General features: G+C 36.3%; 1 long non-coding RNA gene across 1 annotated transcript in view; it reads left to right on the top strand.

Moving 5' to 3' along the window:
* The window catches only part of LOC111195528 (uncharacterized), a 66,153-nt gene that overhangs the window by 1,642 nt on the left and 39,125 nt on the right, over nucleotides 1-25,386 (top strand). The gene's annotated exons all lie outside the window — the stretch shown is intronic.

Below are 25,386 nucleotides of genomic sequence, written 5' to 3'. Positions count from 1 at the left end.
CCTCTAAAGTACAAAGTCTTTTCTAACAGCAGGAAGTGCAGATTTGTACCATTTAACCAGCCAAAAGGTACATTCTGTATTCTGTTTTACTGTCTTAATAAACAATAATTTTAATTTATATTTTCATTTGAAAGCCATACTATTTTGGATAATCATGTTCTTGACACATATTCATATTATACATATATCCTATGTATAATCTTTATAATCAGTATAATCTTTTCAGGTACAAAAAACAAGGGTATAAAAAAAAGAATTTCACTGAAAGGTACTTTTTAGCTTTTTACTCTTTTAAGTACAAATCTGTCCTTTTTTTTTAGTGTGTACAGAAGAAGGCCAACATTTCCTTAAGTTTGAATGGAAGTCTAAATCTGCACATTTGGAAAATTGTAGGACTAAAAATTAAAAATTCCAAGGCTAGAGCATTCCTATTGGTCTACACACCTAGAATGATTTAAACAATGTACAGAGCAGCCACATGATATAATAGTGGAAAAAAATAAAAAGATAGATAGATAGATAATGATACTTAAAAATACAACAAAATAAAATATAAGGTATAAAAGTATAGTCCTCAATGTGTGTGTAATGTAGATATGTAAACAGTGGATAGTGAATAAACTACTAGAGCACAATAGGGGTGGAAGTATAAAAATAATGTAATAGGGCATCTCTGGGGGTGTGTCCATAAAGTGACCAGAGATGCCGGACTTAGTGTTTTTCATTGGACACTCCTTACATACAGCTACTATTAGCTACACACACACACACACACACACACACACACACACACACACACACACACACACACACACACACACACTTCATCTAGACCCTGTAGTGAAGTATTGGGGCCTCTGGAGCACATAAATATGAAATTATTGGCACCATGCCTAATGCCAAGCACGACATACAGGGGAAAATGCACCCAGTTTTGAGCTATGTAGCAGTGGAAAGTGTCATGTTCTCTGGAATGATGGTGTCTCATCCAATACTTTTAGAATACTTTTTAGGGATGAGGTCGGGTTGTGATCATCCAGCATCCTTGGCGACATCCTTACTAACAGTTACGTACTTGTCACTGAATGCAATTACATCCTCATGCTTACAGTAATGTTCCAAAGTCTAGTAGAGAGCTTTATGACTGAGGCCCAACACTGTTGAGGTTAGGAGGTATTAGAAATGTTAGAAATATAAATTTTCATCACATCGTCCAGCCCTAAATCTATTTTAACATTTTATATACGATCAATATATACAATGCTTTAAATTTTCTTCTACAGACCACTTTCTTGTCCTGTTCTACCACATCCCTTCTCCTCCATCAGCTTGAATTGTTTACACAAAACAGGTCGAGTCCATAGAGTTGTGCTGTTGGCATAATGTTCTTATCTACCATCTGTGTGCCTCAGCAGAAATTGTATCTGAGCAGAGTAAGTGTTTTTTTTTTCCTTTGGCTGTCCATTTTTGTTGGATTTGTATCAACTGCTACTTTAGCTTTCTGTTACTGAATGAAAGAAGTGGAGGAAGAAACTGAACATGGTCTTCTGCTATTGTAGCCCATGGAACTTCTTGTAGTGCTTATCAACGTTTTCATAGTATTCTGTCAGCTTCAAGCTGTCTGGCCAGTCTCTGGTGTTTCTGCCTGCAAAACTGGTGCTGGATGTTTTTTAGCTTTAATATTATTTTAATAATCCTCAGCAAACTAAATACTAAACTGTGAAAATCCCAGGAGATCTGGAGAACCATGATTCATTTTTTACCAGATCAACTTAGCAAAACTAACATGGTTATAAGATTTTCTATTATTACTGATATTTTAATGTTTAGTTGCATATGGAACAAAATTGAGACATTATATACAGGATAAAAGGAGCCAATTTAGGTAAATTCACAAAAAACAAAAAAAAAAGTTGGGTTACTATATAATAGAAGAGATCTTTGATTAAATTACTTTTTACTAACCCTGGTCCTGGAGGAACACTGGCGTGCACATTTTAGAGGTTTCCCTGTATTAACACCTTCTGTAACTCTGTAGATGCTTGTTAAAGAGCGGAAAGTTGAATCAGGTGCACTGGAACCAGGGAAGGCACTAAAATGTGCAGAGCAGGGTGTCAACAACAACAGGAGTCAGAATGGTATCACTTATGTTCCTATGTGTAAAGAGAAGATGAACAGTGTTAGCAAAAAAGAGAACAGTCATTATATAAGTACTATATAAGTGTAGTCACATGCATTTTTCTTAAAATTCTCTTTTTCTTTTCTTTAGTATTATTTTAATGATCCTCAACAAACTTAGAGACTTTAAAAACTAATCTTTAAAAATCCCAAGAGATCTGGAATCTGTTGTAAAGAATTCTCAAACCAGCCCATCTGGCGCCAACGATCATGCCACGCTCAAAACCACCCATTCTGATGGTTGATGGGAATATTACCTGAAGCTGCTGGCCTGTGTGTACACGATTTTATGCATGGCACAGCTGGCACCCGATTGGCAGATGAGATAATTGCATGAATGAGTAGGTGTACAGGCCTTAAAAATATTATAGTGTATGTTTAAGTCCATTTTCCTAGCAGTGTACAACGGTTGATACAGAGAATTCTGCATTGCCTTGTTGTGACACAGATTGTCTTCTTGTCTTGAGTGCTAAAAATAAAACGGTAAAAAAAAAAAAAAAAACAAGCAGTTGAAGACAGCACCATTAATTGGTCACTTTTGTGAAGGAAGCGTGGTGAGATGATGTCACCAGTGGTGGTGTAATTACTACCCATAAATCATAGTGTGTGAAAAGTAGCAGTGGCACGGTGTGTACGCTGGTTTTGGCAGCAGTATTGTCTGAGAGATACTTATCCACGTCTGCTTCTTGGGCTAGAAACGTAAACTGTCACCTTCCAGCTTCCTCACACGCTGCTGCAGGTGTTACCTTAAACACTGCAATGACTCCTAACAGCAAACCGCACACTGCACACTCCCCCCCACACACTGCTGAACTTGTAGTGGCAGCTTGTGTCCACTTGAATTAAACAAGCAGCTGCAGGTGAGAAGCTCAACACAGGAGATAGCTGCACTAGTTATTTATGGAAGTACTGGAGGAGAATAAATTGGAGGGTTTTATGTTACTTGTTTAGGTGTTGTATTTAAACATTGAGTGATTTTTTTTTTTTTTTTTTTTTTTTTTTATAAGAAACACTTTAGCATGAACCAAATACAAAAACTGAAAATACAGCTTGGCAACAACGTCTTCTATAAGTTGTGAGGTGCTATCTTGAGTTTGTATCAGAGTTTGAGTGAGGCCTGATATACTGTATATAGCTGTGTGGGCATTAACATGTATACCAGTGATACTGTAAGTCATAGATAGTGGGCAGCACAGTGGATGGCAATGACCGTGACCAGTAGCTTCTGGCTAGAACTGTCCATAAGAACAGATTAGCAACTTTGGCAGATATCACATCCACATTTACTGTAATGCGTAATACCCGTTTCATGACTTTCAGTATGTTAGTTAATGGATTTTTTAAAAGAAGTAATGTATATTAAATGGGTGGAGCTACATATATACCCAAATTCTGGGTTATTTTGCTGGATTATTTTGCACGGAACTGTGCAGCTTCTGAGTATTTGTGGGGTTGTTACAGTGTACCACCCTATAACCAGCCAATGAATTATCAGCATTACTAAAAATGTAGCACCTGAATAAAGTATCATAACCTGAAGGAATAGTTTACTATGATTAGCATCACCTGTGGAAGCTGATTAGAAAAGTCAGTTTACCAGTTTTTCTACAAACAGCAGTGTAGGACAATTACTGACAGGAACTCATAGGTAATTTTCAGAGGTGTTAAGTAACAAAGTACAAATATTTCATTACCTTCCTTAAAGCTCACCTTCCGTCGTTTTTTCTTTCATTTTAAAATGTCTAGTTGTGGTCTCTAGTATGAAGGAATGACATGTGAGCCGTTTTTGTAAAAAAAAAAAAAAAGTGCTCAGGTGTCTCTGTATAGCTCAGTGATGTTGCGTCGCTTCAGCTCCGCCTCTGGGAGTTTCTGGAGCCAAGGTGGGCTGGTCTGTGAGTTTCTGCCTACGTAGGCAGAAAGATAATTCAAAATTCACCCGTTTTTCGGAGGGGGGGAGGGGGGATTTCTTTGCTTAGCTCCTGCAGACAATGGGGGCTGCAAAACAGTTTAATGTGCAGGTGTACACATTCAACTCGGAGAGACCTACTGTATTCCACAAAAAACAAGAAAAATCGGATTTTCGCGGAAGGTGAGCTTTAAGTAGAAATGTTAGCTATACTTTACTGGGATAATTTTTCAGGTGGCTTTTTACTTCTACATTTTTACTAAATTTTCTATACTTTCTACTCCATTTTAAAAATAGCCTCATTACTCCCATTTAAGTTTAGCTTGTTTTCATTCTGGCTTGTCATTGTTAACAAAAAATCTGTCCAGATAAATCTCTCCATCCAGATAGAATAAATTTGATTGCGGTTGGATGAGAAGTATAAACATACCATATAAATACAATATACACCCTAACTACATGTTGTATTGTTACAATAAAATTAAATATTAATATTTTTATATATATTACTTTTAGAAAGGTTTATTTTGGGGACGGGGGAGGGTAGTGCACTATAGGACCCTGTGGCATGGCCTAAGCCTTTGTCCTTATTGGCTTTTCTTTTCTTACATTATTTACATTTACATTACATTATTTATACTTTAACACTTTTAGTTTTGAATCAAGTACTTTTACACTCTTGAGAAAAAGTTTAAACTTCAATTTCTACAAACGTTTTTTAAAACCCAAATATCTATACTTTATCCTGAGCAATGAATGTTAATGCAAAGTAAATTTAAAAGCATTATTTTTTAGAAACTGAAGAGGAACATCACAACTACACGTGTTAAAGTTGTTACAATGAAATTAAATAAAAACTGCACAAAAATAATTTAATAAAAATTAGATTTCATTTCCCTGCATTTGAAATACATTATTTAAAACTCTTATTCCCAATACAAAAAAAACTAGTACAAAATCAGATGAGCATAAATCTTTTTTTATTTGTATTATTTTTAATGTTTTTTTGTTTTGTTTTGTTTTATTTTTTACAAGCTGTCCGCAACCACCCCAGACTGGTCCACGATCCACCAGCTAAAAATTTTTGCTTTTGAAGATTTTAGAGGTTAGAAGGGTATAAAAGTCTCCCAGCACTGAGCTGTGGAGGTCAGAAAATCCTGACCTCATTAATGGTCTTGCCGATGAATGCAATCAAATCCTCACAGCAACGCTCCAAAATCTAAATGAAAGCCTTTCTCCTGACAGTAGAGACAGGCACTACAAGAAAAGAAGCCAAGAAAAAAAACCTTTGTGAAAAATGTTTTGTATTTAAATAGCAATAGTGTTCTTGAACTATATGCAGAATAAATAAAGTATTCTTTTTCTACTGATACTTACATTTTACCTGCTTAATCTGTATTTCAGTATACTTTAAAAAAGTAAACCTTATTTGGCTTTGCTAATTTTGTACTGGAAATTCAATTAATAATTTAATAAAAGTACTTAGCATTATTTTCTAAAACTGTGGTGACAGAACCAACAATTCCCTTTCCAGTCCTGTTCTGTCCCTGCTCTACTAGTTCAGTTCTAACATATTTACCCAGCCATTGTCTTAGTTAATGCTAATCCCCTTTTAGAAGTTGCATTTTGCTAACATTTTGCTAGCCTGGAACATTTATCACATTTTACAGTTTAAGTATGCTACTGGCCTATAGATTTCTTTAATAGTTACAGGTACAATTATTACACTTACATGCTCACCTGTGCTTCTGTGTTTCCATTTCTGGTCTGGCAAAAGGCCCAAGCATAGTTTTTAGCTGCCCTTAAATAGGGCCTGAGCAAAATGAGGCATGCTCAGTAGGCCCCATTTTGGGCCATACCATTTAGAGGGGAGTTCATTTGGGTTTATAAGATTTTATTTATTCTTTTATTTGCTTTTATCAGTGTTTATTTTATGAGGTTATGACCTATGAGGTGTACATTAACTATTTTTCCATTCTGTGTTTATTTGATTTACTGTTTGTTAGTTTATCAATGTATTCCCCTACAGAAGATAGACCAGTGGTGGCCTATTTAAGGCTACTACAGTTTGCCATATATATATATATATATATATATATATATATATATATATATATATATATATATATATATATTTTTTTTTTTTTGTCTATAACCCACTACCTGTTTGAGGCATAACTACCCTCACCTGTAAGCAAGGTGTGAGACTGTACTTCAGTTTAATTTGCTACTGAAACATTAATTTTGTGTTGACAAGAAAACTCTGGTGATTAACTTTTATGTGTTAAAATGAGACTTAAAAAGTTTACTTCAGTTAGTTTAGTGTAGGTAAAGTAATTTTTCCAGCTGATCCTTGCAACAATGAGATTTGAGGTTTGTTTTTTACCAGTTTATATAAACTCCTTAAAATGAATGTGATGTTAAATCTATATTTTAATCTTCAGTTGAACAGCTCAAAAAAATACACTTGTATTATTAATTGTATTAATTGTATTAGATAGTAGTGAAAATAAGAGTATGACTAATATACTTAGTGTACATTTAGTGCACATTTATATATATATTTTTATTAGAACAAGTAGTTTGTAGTTAAAAAAAAATTTTATAATATTATTTTTGCTTGAATTAATAAAATAAAGTTTTGTTGTCATTCAGGACTGAGCACTGCTGCCAGAAGAAAAAGCTGTTTAACCGACTCTGTATTAATTAGCTTTATTAGGTGCTGCTTTTTATCCTGAGTCACTGCTTCAGGTGCTGTTAATTAATGCTGATAATGAACCCATTGGCTGGGTTGTTACTGTGACTTCAGCAGTAACATAGTGGCTGGGCTACACATAAAACTACCCAGCACTGTGGAAATAACCCAGCAAAATGACCCAACAAGCTCAACCCAGCACTGATTAGAATGCTCTTAATTTTAAACAATCAATTAAAACCTCAATAAAAAAATAAGTTTTAAATGATGATGAAGTGTGTAATGAGTGCTGTTCAGTTTGTGCACTTTCAAGTCATTAAATCAAATCAATTCAATCAATCAATCAATCAATCAATCAATCAATCAATCAAATTGGATAACTGATGTTATGATGGTGTCAGTTTAACCCAGTGTATGTTCTATTAGATTTGGTGGTGAAAATAATCCAATCCAATCCAAATCAGCTTGGAATGTTTTTTTTTTTTTTTTTTTTTTTTTTAGCACAGCAGTGTATTTGTTGTTTTATATATATATATATATATATATATATATATTTTTTTTAATCCTGGCTTATGCTTCTTGCCATCAGCAGCCAGAGTCCAAGAGAGCACAGCAGACCTTGTTTTTTTTAGGGGTGTGTTGATGGTATTTCCTCCCCAACACACTCCTAATGCTAACCATACACTAGACGACTTTAAAAAAGACTCTGAAAAGACTTTTAATTGACATTTTAAAAGTCTGACACCCCTTTTATATCTAACGATAAGTCACAGACTTTTTAGTCACAGGCTAAACCATACACATAACGATTTTCAAATAGAATGCAGCTTTAGTGTAACGTTGCTCAGGCGTGGTTTAGCTGTTATATCAGAGCTCTGGTGCTGTGCACTTTCTGACCAGTGATGCACAATCATTAGCAGCCTATGTTAGCCTATGTATCGGAGGACTCATGTCTTAGTAGTATTCACCCTCCTAGTGTTAGTGGACATCGTTTGTGAAGGAGGGTATTTTATTGGCCTTAAAAATTAGGAAGAAAATGGGGCAAAATTAGAAATAAATAATGACAAAAAAAATATTTGCACTTTCTATGAATATCATCTCTATAAGACTCTATAAACATACCCATACCATATTATAATGCATTCATAAGGCATTATAAACTTGATTTAATAATATTTATAAAATGTGTAACCTTATCATAGCCATGTTTATTGTGCATCATGAATTGTAATCATAATGCATCATTAGCTGTGTTTATAACATGTTAAACGTCATTACCAAGAAACTCAGTCCCAGCTTGCAGAATGTATTATGCTTATGAAAAAAGTGCCAACTTATAAACACAGCCTCAGTAATAATTTAATTACTTTGAATCGCTCATGGATTATACTTGTCTTGAATATAATATTAGTTATAGTCACTTATAAAATATTATAACATGTCTTTGTGTGCTACAAGTAAAGTGACAGACTTTCATCGTGGGAATATATTTATTATTAATGATATATTTATAATATTTTAACATACATATTATAAGCACAGCTCATAAAGCGCAATAAACATACCTAAAATGGGTTATGCATTCTTATCATTTATAGCCAAGTTTATAATGCCTTATGTAGGCCTGTACAATAAATGAACATGACCTCAATCATTTTTGATAATCGTGATATCGTCTACTGTGTTTATTTGTATGTTTGTTCACATATTTAACAGTAAACAGTATTTTAGCCAGTCATGCTTCCATAACTGTGACTCCATACACACAGTGTGGACTAAAGTAGGTGAATAAATAAATATATAATTCCCAAACTAATTATAATAAATGATTAGTTCAAATTTGGTTGTCTTTAAAAGGTGTATAATCGCTTTTCTGTTGTTTTTTTATTATTATTATTTCTTTTTGTGTTATTCTATTATCATTATGTCAGTGGCGTTTAATAGTCCTTAAATTACAAAAATATCGAGTATCGCAATAATTTCTGGGACAATATATCGTCCACAAAAAAAAAAATCTTATCGTGACAGGCCTACCTTATGAATGCATTAAAGGCGTTATGAATATGGTTATAGAATCTAATAGAGATGACATTCATAGAAATTGTTGCCAATAGTTCCTTGTCCTATATGAAGAACAAGAAAGGCTGACGTCTTTTTAAATAATAAATAAGTAAAAAAAAAAAAAGTAAATGGAAAATAGTTATTTTGACAGTGATGATTTTTAACCGAGCGTACACGTTTTCCCTTCAGCGATTCTGCAGCTGTTGGTTGTTGTTTTAGACTTTTGAAATTAAGCCAGATCTTTTTTTCTCTCAGCTTTTGAAATGATTTACTTCTCTCAGTCTGTTGACCGTGTCAGACCATCCTAAATTTTGCTTCCCTAGATTCTTCCAAATCAAATCTGTTAAGGATGATTATCACCATATTCATCCTAAACGCTGTGATTATTTAGCTTTTTAGTACACATGCTGTACTAAAAACGTATACATATAACGCATTTATGGCAGATGTTTGATTAACTGATTTGTTGGACAGTTTTATTCCTGTAACTGTGCCACATCTATAGTCAGTGATTGTACATCTTGGCATGTTCTCCTCCACCAGTCTTACACGCTGCTTTTGGATGACTTGATGCCACTCCTGGTGCAAAAATTCAAGCAGTTCAGCTTGGTTTGATGGCTTGTGGTCATCCATCTTCCTCTTGATTATATTCCAGAGGTTTTTAATTTGGTAAAATCAAGGAAAAGCATAATCATTAAGTGGTCTCTTATTTTTTTCTAGAGTTTTCTGTATACAGAAGTAACATATTGAGTATTGGCATAGTTTGTTTGCACTTGTTTGGTTAGTTACTGTAAATTAAGACCATATACCAGCTACAAAACCAGCAGGAACTGCAGGAACACACCATTGATTGTCATTTATGCAAATTGCACAGCAGTAAACACAACCGATTGAACAGTTTAGAGCAGGTGGGAGGTCTTGTTTGCTGCTCTGGAACTTGTCTTGTCATCACAAAGTACAGGGTAGGCGAAACTTGCTGACTTGCTCACACTTCATTCATTCTGTCCCTGTGGGATTTTGGCCTAATCTGTGCCGCTGATGATCCTTAAAGCGTGATAACTAGATAAATAATTATTTAACTAATAAAATAAGGGATGTAACTATAATGGGCAAAAACAAAGACAATTCTGTTTTACATATATTTTATACTGTAAACTGTGGGATAAAGGATATATGATATAAAGTACCCTTATATCATAAAATACATCTAAATGGATTACTTTTTAATTTAAATTTTAGTTTTAAATTTTTTGGACAAGCATCCCAACATTAATATAAATAAGGTTACAATAAAGATCGCAATACTTCATTGAATTCTGCAACTATTGAATATAACAATGAAATCAACAACATACACTCTTCATGAACCTTTCAGTAATTTATTTGTACTGAAGAAGCAGTGTACATCACACAACAGCAAAAATAAAAAAAAATATTTTATACTTTTTTTTTTCCTGAAACCCCCCTGAAATCTGTCCAAATTCTGGTTGGATATTTGACCATTCATCTTGGCAGAATTGGTAGAGATTAAATATATAGATATGTCAAAGGGCAAGATGTTTGGAAGAACATTTCAAAAGTTCAGTGCCAGCTTAACAGTTCCGAATCATGTTGCTACCACCACCATGCTTAACAGTTGGTACAGTGTTGTTATGGTTGAATAACTCACCTTCACTCCTCCAACATTTGAACAATTAAAGTCGAGCTTGAAGCGTTTTCTCTTGGATGACGGTTCTTTTGACTATAGACAGTGACACTTATGCTCCAGTAGTTTCCAGTATTATCTGTTAGAGGTAAGGAACATCTTTGCACTAAATATTGATAGAATAATTAGCAATGGAGTTACAATGGAATTACACAATTAACCCCGGAACACCATTGCTGTTCCTGACAAATGAACATAACAGGAGGGTTAAATTCTGAATTATTGATTTAATTTATTATTAAAATAATCATAGAAACCCTCAGCCACACATGAAGTTACATGCTTAAAAACAAGTTCATGGAGGAATACCTTTAATTCTGAATGATTAAGTTTTAATTTATGGAAAATTAAAATTCAGTCGGGTTTTTTTTTGTGCCATGTTGCGAATCAAAGGGTTAAGGTCATGCTACTGGAATATTATTTCCTGGATGGATTCTGCCATGTAGATCCATAAGATCTGCCTGTAGATTTCTGGAAGCCGTTAGATACAAGCAGTGGCATGCACAGACATTTTGGCGGGCAAGTGCTCAGGGCGGGAAAAGGGCACTTTTTAGCGCACGTGGAACACTTCATTATAAAAAAAATTACATGCACATGTTGAATGAAATTTGACTTTTATTTGTAACATTCTCTAAACGTGTGTTTTCAATGGAAAAATGTCACACCACCAACTGATATAATACATATACAATATTAACTATATACAGTCATTGTTATTTCCTTCAGTTAACCTCTGTTTACCTTCCATTGTCTTTAAAGCAGCATCCTCCTTGGTGCAACATGAATATCAACATGCCCACTTAATTTTACTGCCCCCCCAAGGCAAATCAGTCCAGAACTGGGGCTGTATGTGGTCGTCCTCACGTTATCTATCATTGATTTGGGCTAGAGCTGATTTCAGGGCGTTCTGTTTTCACTCGTTTTTAATCGCTCAGGTTTTCAAAAGATCATTTCAAACCGGCCTCAGTAAAATCTTAATAATAATAATATATTTTTTTTTTAAAACGAAGTTTCATAAGGGCACTTTGGTTGATAAAGGGCAGAGTTGGTGGTGCCTCTGGATACAAGTCAGACAGAAACAGACCTGAAGATCTGAAAGCAGACACGAAAAAATATTTCAACAAAGTCATTTAATGCAATCAAAGTTACTCACCTGGAAGTGGCAATGAATCATGAGGTTGTGTCTAGAGCCAAGATGAGTTAAAAACAATTGCAAAATCATATTAGTATTTAAAACTCCATATATTGTCTGTTCTCAGCCTCGCCCAGTCTAGCCTTTTTTAAATCACTTTCATTTCCCTCTGTAATTTGTCCTTCTGTGGATCATATTGCTCTTATTAATGTTCTTTATACTGAATGACTGAACATGGATTTAGCAGAGCTTTACAGCTCTTGAATTGAATGTAATTTTGAATGTGAGTCATACTACTGATTGCAGGCCAGTTATTATAGCTGCTTTAGTTATATAGCACTTGTTTCTCTGGTTTCTATGGAGTGAAATCGGCTTATACATCTTAGCGCAGCTTTTGTTCGTGTTCAGTGTGAATTTGAAGGTTTGCCACGGGTGAGATTTATCGAGAGAGAGTAAGAGAGAGTTAGAAAAAGAAAGAGAGAGAGAGAGAGAGAGAGAGCTGCTGAAAGTTGCTGTAGGCTTTGTTGGTATAGTGCACATCTGTGAAAACGATCACAGTATATTGCACTTGGGATGCGGATGAAGATAAATGTCCTGTGACAGATTGGCCTGACTTTTTTTTTTTTTTTTTCGTGCACATATATGTATGTGTGTGTATGTGATGGTGCGATTGTGTATATGTTTAAGCGGTTCCACATGGTTCAGAGTGGATGGAAATAATGGCTGTGGGAGCACAGAGAGCCCAGTCAGATACAAGAACACACATACGCACGTATACGCCGAGCGAGAAAGGCGAGAAAAAGCGTCAAAAATCAAATTCTGCTGTTCATAGCGAGTCACAAACATGGCACGCATGGCAAATCTCACCAAATGTCTATTGCCAATCTCCAAGTTGCATCAGTAGGATTCCAATTTCCCATGAGAACGTTCCTGGTCAGCCATCAGTGCAATAGCTTTTTTTTTCCTTGACGCCCAGGCTGATAAGGAGAGTCACAGATGACAGAGCTGAAAAAAGAACCGCGGGGCCGGGAGAGACAAATGACAGAGAGAACATCTGCTGTGGTGACTGTTAGCTACAGCTGATTCAGCTGAGCGTGTGGGTGGGGTGTGTGTGTATGTGCATATGAATGTATGTGTGTGTGTGTGTTTATGTGTAATTTTTTTTGGGGTACTGGAAGTCCGCGCTTTTTTTTGCGGAACGTCATGGTCTTGGTGAGGGAATGGTGTGTTCTTCATTTTCCACTTTCCTTCCTCTGAAGAACATCATTCAGTGTGTTCGGCAGCTGAACGTCAAATGTGTGTTATTTCTGGAGGAGGTTAAACTTGGACACAGCATTAGTGTGAGTTATGGCCGTTGCCTAAAGTTTTTGGAAGCAGCTCAGTCGTGACATGATTCAGTGCTGGGCTGGAATTTGATCACTGGACTCCTGATCCTCACATACAACAGCAACTTCCACTAACTAACACCTGAAGTTTGCAGTTTGGAAGACTTAACTTTAACGGTGTAGTAAAATGGCTCTTTCAAGGCCATTTTTTTGTAGAAGTCATGTGTGAACAATTTTAAACAGTTTTAAAAGTGTAATATCCAAGGTTGTTGCAGTGGGGCTTCTACGCGGTAGTTCTGGTATCCCAAGTGGTTGCTAGGATGTTTCTACAGTAGGCGATTGACTTGGCATCCCACATGGTTTCAAAGGTGTTGCTATGGTGCTAATAATGTACATGTAGTGAGCAAGCAGACACAATTGAATGGAAATGGAGAAATGGAGAATATACAGACCACTTCAGTTTCTGAATCAGTTTCTCTGATTTTGCTATTTATAGGTAAATGTTTGAGCAAAATGAACATTGTTGTTTTATTCTATAAACTACGGACAACATTTCCCCCAAATTCCAAATACAAATATTGTCATTTAGAGCATTAATTTGCAGAAAATGGAAAATTACAGAAATAACAAAAAGGACAAGTTTATATTCATAAAGTTTTAAGAGTTCAGAAATCAATATTTGATGGAATAACCCTGTTTTTTAATTACAGTTTTCATGCATCTTGGCATGTTCTTCTCCACCAGTCTCCAACTATATGCCAGAGGTTTTTAATTTGGTAAAATCAAAGAAATTCTAAATTTTTTAGTTGTCTCTTATTTTTTTCAGAGCTTTATAATTTTCTGATCCTCACATAAAACAGAAACTTCAACTAACTAACACCTGAAGTCTGGTGGTTGAAAGACTTAACCTTAATGATGGTGTCCTTAAAAATACACTTTTTAAAAATGGATTGTATAGTAAGCAAAATAAGCAAGTAAGTAAGTGAAGGTTTTATACTGTATATACTGTAGAACAATGACAATTGAAGAACCATTCCAAAGCTTAAAAGGCTCTTTGTCTGGTTAAATGGATTTTACATATGATAGAAAATATTTGTGTATAGTTCTTTAAAGACCGTTTTAATAAATAGCTCTCTCTAGCTCTATTGAAATGATTTAGAGAACCCCTTTTTGGTCTTATATAGCCACGGTTCTCATGGGGTCCATGATGTATAGCCAGGGGCTTCACAGTTTGTTTTCTGAACAAATATTTTTCTTGAGTCTCTTTTTCCGAAGGGTTGTCTTTGGGTTGCCAAGCAGGGTTGTCTACACTCTATACTCATAAATGAAGGTGCTAAAACATTTTTCTAAAAGTTATGTGTGAAGATTTTTTAACAGTTTAAAAGTGTGTAACATCCAAGGATGTTGCGGTGGTGCTTCTATGTAATAGCTCTGGTGTTCCAAATGGTTGCTAGGATGTTTCTACAGTAGGTGATTGACTTGGCATCCCATGTGGTTTCTTTTTTTAATTCACTTCTCCACTACTTTTTCCACACACTTTGAATACCGCAGCCCATAAAACGGTGCAGCTAATATGTGTTTTATTTTTGGTTTACATGCCACCAAAACATGCCAGTTAAATAAAATCATTGGAAATCTAAGCTTACTGTAAATAAACAAAAGTGCTTTACTAACCCAAACATAAAATCTCCTGTTCTTAGTAAAACAAGCATGTGGATTAATCCAGGGCTCGTCAGGACAAACAACAAGTATTTGCAGCTTGACATCATCTTGAATCGTGCATTTAAAGTGGCGCTCTTAGATGAGTGAAAGGTTTGGATGAAAAGCGGCAAGAAATAATTTACCTAAATAAGGTAAAAAAAAATTTGATAGTAATATTAGTAACTAGTAAAACAAAAGGAGAATATAACCTTTTAAGATTGTTAAAGATGTGCAAGTGTAAGGGACCTTTCATACACCCTGCGCAAGGCACGTCACGATGCTTATAGCTATCTTACACCCTGTCAGGTGCGCCACTGTCTAATTAAAACCCTGACAACAGTCAGCCGCCCAATCCCATTTTAGCCATGCAGGAGTGCTGTGTTGCGCACGCCCAGCTTGTGTAAACCCCCACTCTTTACACACTTAATGGACGCAAATACATCTTTAAAAAGAATAAAGAATGAAATAACATTGCTGTTTCCTTCCCATGAACGCACAGGTCAGTATCCTCGGCTGAGATGCGCAAAAGTGCCATGCTGTTAAGTTACAAACTTGCCAAAGTCTGAGCACCCCTGACTCTTAAAGGGAATGGCAAGTGACACACTGATTGGTTTATTTCAAACTATGCCCAAAACACACCCATGATTTAATATTTACAAGAATAAGTATGTGTCATTTGCTCATTTCTAGATGTGCAATGCATAGAAACAAAGCAAAGACATTAGGGGTGGGAATCTTTTACTATCTCACGATTCGATTCGATTCCGATTTTGGGGGCCACGATTCGATTCAAAATCGATTTTTGATTCAAAACGATTTGATTTATAAAAATTTATTGAAAACTTATTGAAAAAAAAGCCTCCAAAATATACACTGGTCCTGGAGAAGGTAATGTGTTACAAAAACAATAAAATGTGCAGGAATGTGGGTCCTCAGTGACAGAGGAATCACTGGGATATCACAATGACGTTAATGAACAATAAATAAATAATAAATAACACTGCTTTATTACCAGGCTACTAGCGGTGGTGTGTAGGTGACGCTGCTGGGCTGATGTGATGATAGCAGTGGAGCGCTAAAGTTCAGGAGCAGCTGCTGATTAACTAGTTAATTTTAGGCCGTTGTATTTCTTCAGAAAGGGGGCAGGAGGTGGAGAAATTAATTCATATTGTCCATTCCTTAATTCCTCTGTGATGGGGAGCTGAAATTAGCTCTGATTAGCTTATTGTTATTTTTCCGTTCCGCCTTAAATGCTGCAGCCCGCTGCCACCTGTAGCGTTATTTAAGGTGGAACTGGAAAGTTAGCTAGTTAGCTAGCTAACAGAAACTGAAACTAACTACTAGCGATCTTTTTTATGCTTGTTATGAAGCATTCTGCCATAAAACATTAAAACTACACGTTAATCTAAGGTAATATAGTGCTTGTTCTGCCATCTTACCGGTGATTCTCATACACCTACGCTCTGTGTGGGTCTGACGGTAAGTTCAAACTGCAGCGGCCACGGTCGCTTTGGGCAGTGGGAGGCGGAGCGAAAAACGCTTCGTGCCGCTGCAGTGTGAACTTACCGTGAGGGGTAGGGCCAAGGGAAGAAATGGGATTGGACCTTAGAATCGATTTTGGGACATTTTAAATCGATTCTGAATCGTAGTAAATGAGAATCAAGATTCTTATGTGAATCGATTTTTTGGCACACCTCTAAAAGACATACCGACATGCTCTAAGGCAAGCTATGCAAAATGCAATTGACTGGTGCACTATAGGTCACTAAAAAAGTGCCAAAACTGTGTTAAAAAAAGTAGAAAAATTCTACTTATCAACAGAATATTTGAGTTCTTATCACACAAATGAACCACATACTTATTAAATTAGTTTCAAGTATAGATATAAAAAAATCTGCTCCTGTCTGCAGTACTGTCTGTACTGTTTAAAGCGTGCATGAAGGTGAAGTCACTGAGCTTCTACTCAAGATTATTGAAAGAAATGTCCTTTAACTGTCAGGCTTAGAGGCTCTAAATCTCTCAACTGCTTTATCGATAGTCACTAATTGGTTTTAAAATCTAATTGGGCCTTAGCTTGCGTTATTGGATGAAGGTGTTCTCCGCTATAGCTTAATGACTCTTGTGTACCTAATGGTGTGTTTGACCTGTCCATTTAAACTGAATTGTTGGTTTCAATGGTTCATTCACATTTCAGGACATAGCATCATAGGACATTGCCTTAAAAAAAAAAAAATAATAATAAATCAACCTTCAGACTCAAAAAAATGCAGAAAATGCTAAATATTTAGTTTCTAAAATGATGTAATGATCTATGTAATATTAATTTAGAAGCCAAGCTTACACACTACACAAAAAAAACAACTTCAAATGTGGTACCACTGGAAAATTCAGAATCAGTATTTTTCAATGGGATTACTCCACTTATTTATATTAACAACATAACATCCAATATCAGATCTGTCAGAGCAAAACCATTTGGAACACTGTACTTGGATGGTCCATTTGATGACCTCATTGGTGCACAACTATCATTTAACTAACATCCAACTGCATGTCTATCAAATGCAATTGAACTTAAAGGTAAAAGTAAATGATTCTCTACAGAATGTACAGAATGATTGGATGCTTTAAGCTCAAGTCAAGTCAAATTTATTTCTAAAGCACATTAAAAAAACAACACAAAGGACCAACCAAAGTGCTGTACAATACATACGTATGAACAATTAAATTTATAAGACTAAACAACAAATATACACAATATATAGGATAATAAATAAAAATAGTATCAACAGACAAGATTCAGATTAACCCCGTACATTCAGATAAGTCATTAGAACTTACTAAAAACATGAAAAGGCCTGAGAGTACAATGACATTTTTAGATAAGACTTAAAAAACCGTAATGGTGGGTGATGCCCTAATAAAAACAAGCAGACTATTCCACTGTTTGGGTTCTGCAACAGAAACAGAAAAACCTCTGTCACCCTTTGACTTCAGTTTAGAATGCAAAGTCTCCGAGAGCAGCAGATTTGAGGGTTTTAGGCCTCTTTGGGTTGAGTATGGACGCAGAAGGTCAGAAATGTATGGTGAAGACATGCAATTTATAGCTTTAAAAATAATTAATAAGACCCTAAACTCTACTCAGAATTTGATGGGCAACCAGTGCAGAGAGGCCAATATAGGAAAAGATGGACTCCCTCTTCTTAGTCCAGGTTATGTTTAAAAGTGCTTAAAGGTACATTGTAGATAAACAGAATTACCAACCGAAAACCAATTGTAATGACTACAGCACAATAGCATTTAATTCTTTTTTTTTTAAAGTTGTCTTTGGGGACTAATCTGTGGGTGTGGAGCAAACCCAGAATGTTTGGGCACAAGGCAGAGATATTCTTTACCAGTCTGTTATAGGATACTTCTCCAATAAGAATGCTATTAAAATATATATGTATACTAATATATATACTAACAGGCTAAATTTCATAGACAGGAACTAGCATCAAATTTTGTCATTGTTTCTGTTCAATGGAAGCTTAAGTTTATTGCATTGACGTGTGAGATATCTGTTTACATGGACATCATGGAATTCTTGTCAATCTATTCAGTTTACATGATGAGCCTTCAATTTTTCATTTTAAATAACATTTTTATCTAATGTAGTTTTTTAGTTTTAGTCACCAGGACCAGCAGCGAGTAGAATATATTACCACAAACTATGACTCTGTTTATATCTTGACCACTTCAGTCTGCATAACATTAAAATTTTTTTTTACTTCCAGTTAAGTCTGTTGAGACCCTGTGTCCTCGTATGGGGACATATTACTTCTCTGCTTCTCTGCATCATGATACTTCATTTTTTTAAATAATGACCCTTTAGTCTTATATAGAGACACTTCATGTACCATTTAGTGGTCTCTTGACAAGATTACACTCAACTGATTGAAAACATGATAGTGGGAATCCCAGTCAAATGTTTCTACAGACAGTCCTAGTTTATTTGCTTAATGTAGAAAGCTAAAATTATGATATTTTTGGACTATTTGGTTCTTTCTAATCCCAAATGGCATGGGTCACTTTTAAATGTTAAAATGAACTACTGTCCCATACCTTTTTCTTCTTTTTTTTTACTTTTTAGGTCCTACTAATTTTAAATATCTAAGAGAAATTAAAAATGCAAACAAAGCTAACGTCTGGGTCTTGGGAGGTTAAAGCAACAGTAGAGTTGGGTGGGTTGGTGTGTCATAGTGGATAACAACACTGCACATTCGGTGGTATACTGGGGTTCGGTTCTGAGCACCACAGTACATGAATCAGAGTTCTTGGGCAAGACTCCTAACGTTACATTTTCTTACCTTTATAATATACAGTGATGTAAAAGCAGTAAAATGGAACAATAGATATGACACAGTGTGTTTTGAATGGATTTCATTTGTATCAATTGGATTGCACATGAATAAATTTAAAAAGTTCTTGCCAAACAAACTAAAAGGAAATGATTGAGACATTTGAAAAATGTAAATATTTAAAACCTTATTTTTTCCAGTGCAGACTGGTTTGGCTTTGGTCTGTAAACAGTGATCTAATTGAGATGCATGTTTTTTGTGTGTGTTGTCTTTTCCACCTGGCTGAAATCACCCGAATCATGTGATCTAATCTATAAACTACAGTGAGCTGCACTTTCAGATCTTGCTGCCATTAATCAGAGTGATGGAGGATGTTAGTGTTTGTGTGTATATTCCGGTGCCCCTGAGATCTGGATCAGAGGTGGTTAAGGGATTTGGCGGTGGAAAACCCCTCCACTCCGATCCTTTATATTGATAGCAGCTGAAGCATGTCCTTCTGTTACTGTACTCAGCTCTTTCTCTAATTGGGCTAGGATTAATGGAGCTTGAACTCTCTCTCTCTCTCTTTTTCTCTCTCTCTCCCACTCTCACACACACGTGTACTTTCTCACAGCACATGTAGATCAGTGATGATGGCGGATGATGTCTGGGAGCTGTATGCGGCACTAAATCACGTTCGCTGTAGAAAGGTTTGCTTTAATCCCCCTCGCTGATAGCAGGCCTGCAGTCCTCGCCGTCTTTCATTAGGCTGACTAAGCCTAACCTCAGTGACATCTTTTAACACTCCTTCACAGCTCCCAGTTCAGTAAACCAATACGTGTGGAGATCCACCCAGCCGCGGTATGCTCTGTTAACCCCTTAACTCTTCCGTTTCGAGGCAAAAAAAATCATGCGAATCTGAGTTTTCTGTCCTCAGATCTAGTCCTCCCTTTTAATATCATCATTTATCATTTCTGTCATCACTGTTCATACAGTGCTTCATACACTCTTAAAAAAAGAGGTTCTTGGGAAAAAAAAAAAACTTGTGTTGAATATCTCCTTCAAAGTCAGTATAGATACATTAATACATTAAATACAAAGCCGTATTAAAATGTAAAAAAAAAAAAACATAAGCCTTTAATACTGTAAGTGTTAGATAAGTACTGATGGAATTACACTTTTAAGATGGGGCTTCAATTGAAGTTTAAACACAGTGATCAACTCTACCATTTGAACACCCAGGGGGAGGTTCCTTCCACTGCATAATAATATTAACACGGGCTGTATTCGGAATGGCATACTACTATACTGCGTACTGCATACTGCACTAGTATGTACTGCATACTACACACTGCCCAGTATGTAGTATTCGGTACTGCAACACTTTTGATTGTAGTACCCTACATGGCCCCATGACACACCAGTCAGTCCTCTGTAGTGCTCCGAATTCCTCACAGTGAGTTGTAAACAGAAACAACCCAAGAAAGTTCCAGTTATATTTAAATACGTTTTCCTATTTATTTTAGTAGATTACTATTTTCATCTATGTAAGTACCATCAAGAAGAAAACATTTAAACAAACTCTTATTCATATTTACACAATCTCAACTATAAAAGAAATGAGACATGTTGCACAAGTGAAACAATTTTATTAATTTGTATTCAAATCATTCCCTTATTTAAAAGAAAAATATGTAGTAAAACTGAGGGAATTATTTATTAAATCAAAAGAACGATTTTTTAAACAAAGGTAATTATTTATTAAATTAACAGAACGATTTATTGGAATTATTTATTAAATAAAGAGAACGATTTATTAAAACTGAGGGAATTATTTATTAAATCAACAGAACAATTTTTTAAACTAAGGTAATTATTTATTAAATTAACAGAACGATTTATTGGAATTATTTATTAAATAAAGAGAACGATTTATTAAAACTGAGGGAATTATTTATTAAATCAACAGAACAATTTTTTAAACTAAGGTAATTATTTATTAAATTAACAGAACGATTTATTGGAATTATTTATTAAATAAAGAGAACGATTTATTAAAACTGAGGGAATTATTTATTAAATCAACAGAACGATTTTTTAAACAAAGGTAATTATTTATTAAATTAACAGAACGATTTATTGGAATTATTTATTAAATAAAGAGAACGATTTATTAAAACAGAGGGAATTATTTATTAAAGTAACAGAGTAATTTATTAAAACTGATGGACTTATTTATTAAAATAACAATCATTTATTAAAACTGAGGGAATTATGTATTAAAGTAACATAATAATTTATTAAAACTGAGGGAATTATTTATTAAAGTAACAGAGTAATTTATTAAAACTGATGGACTTATTTATTAAAATAACAATCATTTATTAAAACTGAGGGAATTATGTATTAAAGTAACATAATAATTTATTAAAACTCAGGGAATTATTTATTAAAATAACAGAATAATTTATTAAAACTGAGGGAATTATTTATTAAAATAACAGAATAATTTTTTAAACTGTATGTTGCTGCACACTGCGGAGGGTCCCGGCCGCGGAGATCGTTCGGCGCGGCAGCGGAGGGTCCCGGCCGCGGCGGAGAGCGCTCGGCCGCGGCCGCGGAGGGTCCCGGCCGCGGAGAACGCGCGGCCGCGGCTGCGGAGGGTCCCGGCCGCGGAGAGCGCTCGGCGCGGCAGCGGAGGGTCCCGGCCGCGGAGAGCGCTCGGCGCGGCAGCGGAGGGTCCGGGCCGCGGAGAGCGCTCGGCGCGGCAGCGGAGGGTCCCGGCCGCGGAGAACGCGCGGCCGCGGCGGAGAGTGCTCGGCCGCGGCAGCGGAGGGTCCCGGCCGCGGAGAGCGCGCGGCCGCGGCAGCGGAGGGGCTCGACAGCGGTGAGCCGATACTTTCCAAAATAATTCCCTTAATTTAAAAATATATATATCCATAATTTGAAAATCTCTCGCACTCGCCACCATCTTGTTTTTTTCTGAAGCGAGCTGGAGGAGCCAGCCGCAATGCATGTTGGGATGCAGTACACCACGAAGACAGCTCTCCATGCACACTGCGAAATCGGAGCGGAGTAGTACACCATCCGGGTACCTGTAGTGCACTACAGATTCTCAGTTTGGTCGCATACTGCGTACTGCATACTAGTTTTAGGCAGATTTAGTACGCGAGTAGTATGTAGTATGCCATTTCGAATACAGCCATAGTGTTATGTGGTTCTTTTTTTTCAGGGCCCTCTCTGGTGAGAATGGGTAATTGCACTGAGCATGCAGAATAATCATTTTAAACTGGGGAAAGGTGAAATATGGCCAGTGTCATCTATTCATCATGCTTTTTTCTTCCTAATTTAAAACAGGTTTTTTTTTTATTTTAATTATTTTTTTTTTATAATTTTATAATTAGCCTTCAGTTCATCTTCTAAAAGGCCAACCAATAGGAGAGCTTCCCAGATTGCATCTGCCAAGAAACAAAAACTAAATCATGATTAGACAATTTAAAATGAGTGATATTGTAACACTTACAGATTTAAAAGACAGCCATGGTTCTTCTGAATAAGAGTGTGGCTAAAATCACAGACATATTTTTAGCTGCGAGAAGCCCTTAGGCTTTCTCCAAAGGCCTAGAAGGCCCTGAGGGTTCCCCTCCACTAAGCACCTAGCAAAAGTGTGTCATCTAGTGATTCATTATTACAGATTCTAACAGTGTTTCACAGCTTGAAGCTGCTTTATTAAAACTAATTCGATTCACCTTAATGCTTTTAGCAGGCTGAGGCTGTTCCATGAGAACTAGATTGGATTCTCTTACGCTTAAAACGACACACGCTAATAAGAAACATCTTACCGATGGAATAAGAAAAGTATTAACGTCTTTCCGTGGAGTGATCAAACAGATTTGGAGCTTTTTTGTGGCGTGTCTTACGTTTTCTTTGGCAGGCACTGGTCTGATGTATGGCCTGAGCATGCATGTTAGTCTTGAAATCCTCACGGCGCTAGAGGAGGGGGACGTTTATGATGTATGATGAAAATCGCTGCGGTGCGCAGCCTTAGCGCGGACACTAACACGTCCCAGCCCAAAGCGGAATGCAGTTCTTGGCAGGAGCAACAGTGGCAGCCTTTGACGAAATGTGCCCCTGAACTGCTGCGTCTCCTACACGCGCATTCCGCTTCGAAATATTTCATTTACAATCAGTCGCTGTTGTCATACGTGATTATTGATACTCGGCTTTTTTATTTTCATTTCCTCGCTCTCCGTGCCTCCTCTTTTCCACGCCGTATGTTATCCATAAGGCAGCTCCTGGCAGGGAGGCTGCGCTAAGTCAGTGAGGGTCCGCACGAGTAATGATGCCTCGCTGTTTTTCTTGGGTGCCGACTTTAAACAAAAATACACAGCTTTAACCCCACCTCACATGCAGAGAGTAAAACACACTCCCACCTACTCTCGCTGAACACACACTCACTCACACACATGCACATATACACATACATACTGTACATAAGGCAGTGGTGTTAGGCGTATGGACTGTGGGATGAGACTAGCCCAATAAATGTTTTAAATTCTAAATGTTTCGGCTATTTATTTAAAAAAAAACAAAAAAAAACAGCCCTGACATACTTATTACTAGACAGAGAGTCAGAGAACCAATCAGAAGCTCTGTTTCAACTAAAGGAGGGACAACAGACAGTCAAACCCAATGTCAAAATCAGTAAAAATCTTTTGAGGTCAGATAACGGACATTCAAGCCCAGTGACCAACTGACAGGGGGTGGACCAACAGACAGTCGCACTCAGTGGCAGAACCAATCAGAAGCTCTGTTTTAATGGAGGGGTGGAAATAAAACAGTCACACCCAGTGGCAGAACCAGTTAGGATGTTCATCTCAGCAGGGGGTGGTGCAAGTAAAAGTCAAAACCAGTGGCAAAATCAGTCAAAATCTCAAATTCAGCTGAGGTTAAACAACGTACATTCAAACCCATTGACATATCCATGAATTATTTTTATTTTTTTGCTGTAGCTGGTCCTTGAGGCAGTAAAACCATTGGCAAAACCAGTTCTATTCTTAATTTTAGCTGGAGGTGTGACAAGTCAGAGTCAAAGCCAGTCCAATGCAATGGCCAAATATATCAAAATCAATATCACACTCAATAGCAGAACCAGTAAGAGTAAATATTTTAGTTGCGATTAGGAATGCAAACTGTGAAAACTAGTTATAGAACTAGTTCAAATCACAATTTCAGCTGGGGTGTAGCAGACAGTCCAACCCAATGAACAAACCAATCCGAATCTCTGAACATTTTACCTGGGGTGGGATTATAATCAGTTACATAGTCAACTTTATTTACAAAACCATTAAAAAAATCATTATTTCAACTAGTGTAGAGTAACAGACAGTCCAATCCAATGGCAGAACTAATCAGAATTGCCATTTCAGCTCAAAACCAGTAAACAAATCAGTGAAAAATCACTATTTTAGCTGGGAATGGAGCAAGGGACAGTTAAAAACTAGTGGCATGACCATAAAAAATATCTGTTTTAAATACAGTGTCCAAATTCATCAAAATTCTCATTTCAGCTGTAGTGTTGACAAAAAGACAGTCACACTCAGTAGCAGAACCAGAAAGAATCATCATTTTAGCTGTGATTAGGAATGCAAACTGTCAAAACTAGTTGCAGAACTAGTTTAAATTGCAATTTCAGCTGGGGTGTAGCAACAGACAGTCAAACCCAATGAACAAACCAATCAGAATCTCTGATCATTTTACTAAGAGTGGGACAACAAGCATCCACATCAGGTGGTAGACCCTGTCAAAACCCAGTCAGGTTGGGGGGTTAAGGTCCAAAACAAGGTATTAATTTTAGCTGAGGTTTGGAAAAGAATACAGTCAACTTCAGTTACAAAACCATAAAAAAAACACTATTTCAACTGGTGTAGAGTAACAGACAGTCCAACCCAATGGCAGAACTAATCATAAACACTATTTCAGCTGGGGTGATGGAGAAAACATTGAAACCAGTGAAAAGAAATCAGTCAAAATCACTATTTTAGCGGGGAATTGAGCAAGAAACAGTAAAAAATCTCTGTCAACAGAGTCAAAAACAGTCAAATACAGTGGCCAAATATATCAAAAACAAGTCCAATATTAATTTTAGCCAAGGGGTGGATCAGAACACAGTCAAACCCAGTGACATAACCATAGCAAATCTGATTTATCTTGGGGTTTGACAAGAGGCAGGTAAAACTAATGAGGAAACCTGTTAAAATAGCCATTATTTTAGTAGTTGGTGGTGGAACAGATACAACCAGTCACAAAACCAGTCCAAAATACCAAAATCGTTTCAGCTAAGGAGTGTAAAACCAATCAGAAT

The sequence above is a fragment of the Astyanax mexicanus genome, chromosome 3 (assembly GCF_023375975.1).
Source record: "Astyanax mexicanus isolate ESR-SI-001 chromosome 3, AstMex3_surface, whole genome shotgun sequence".
In the NCBI taxonomy this organism is placed as follows: domain Eukaryota; kingdom Metazoa; phylum Chordata; class Actinopteri; order Characiformes; family Acestrorhamphidae; genus Astyanax; species Astyanax mexicanus.
The sequence above is the reverse complement of the archived record's forward strand: the minus strand, read 5'-3'. Positions and strand labels throughout refer to the sequence as shown.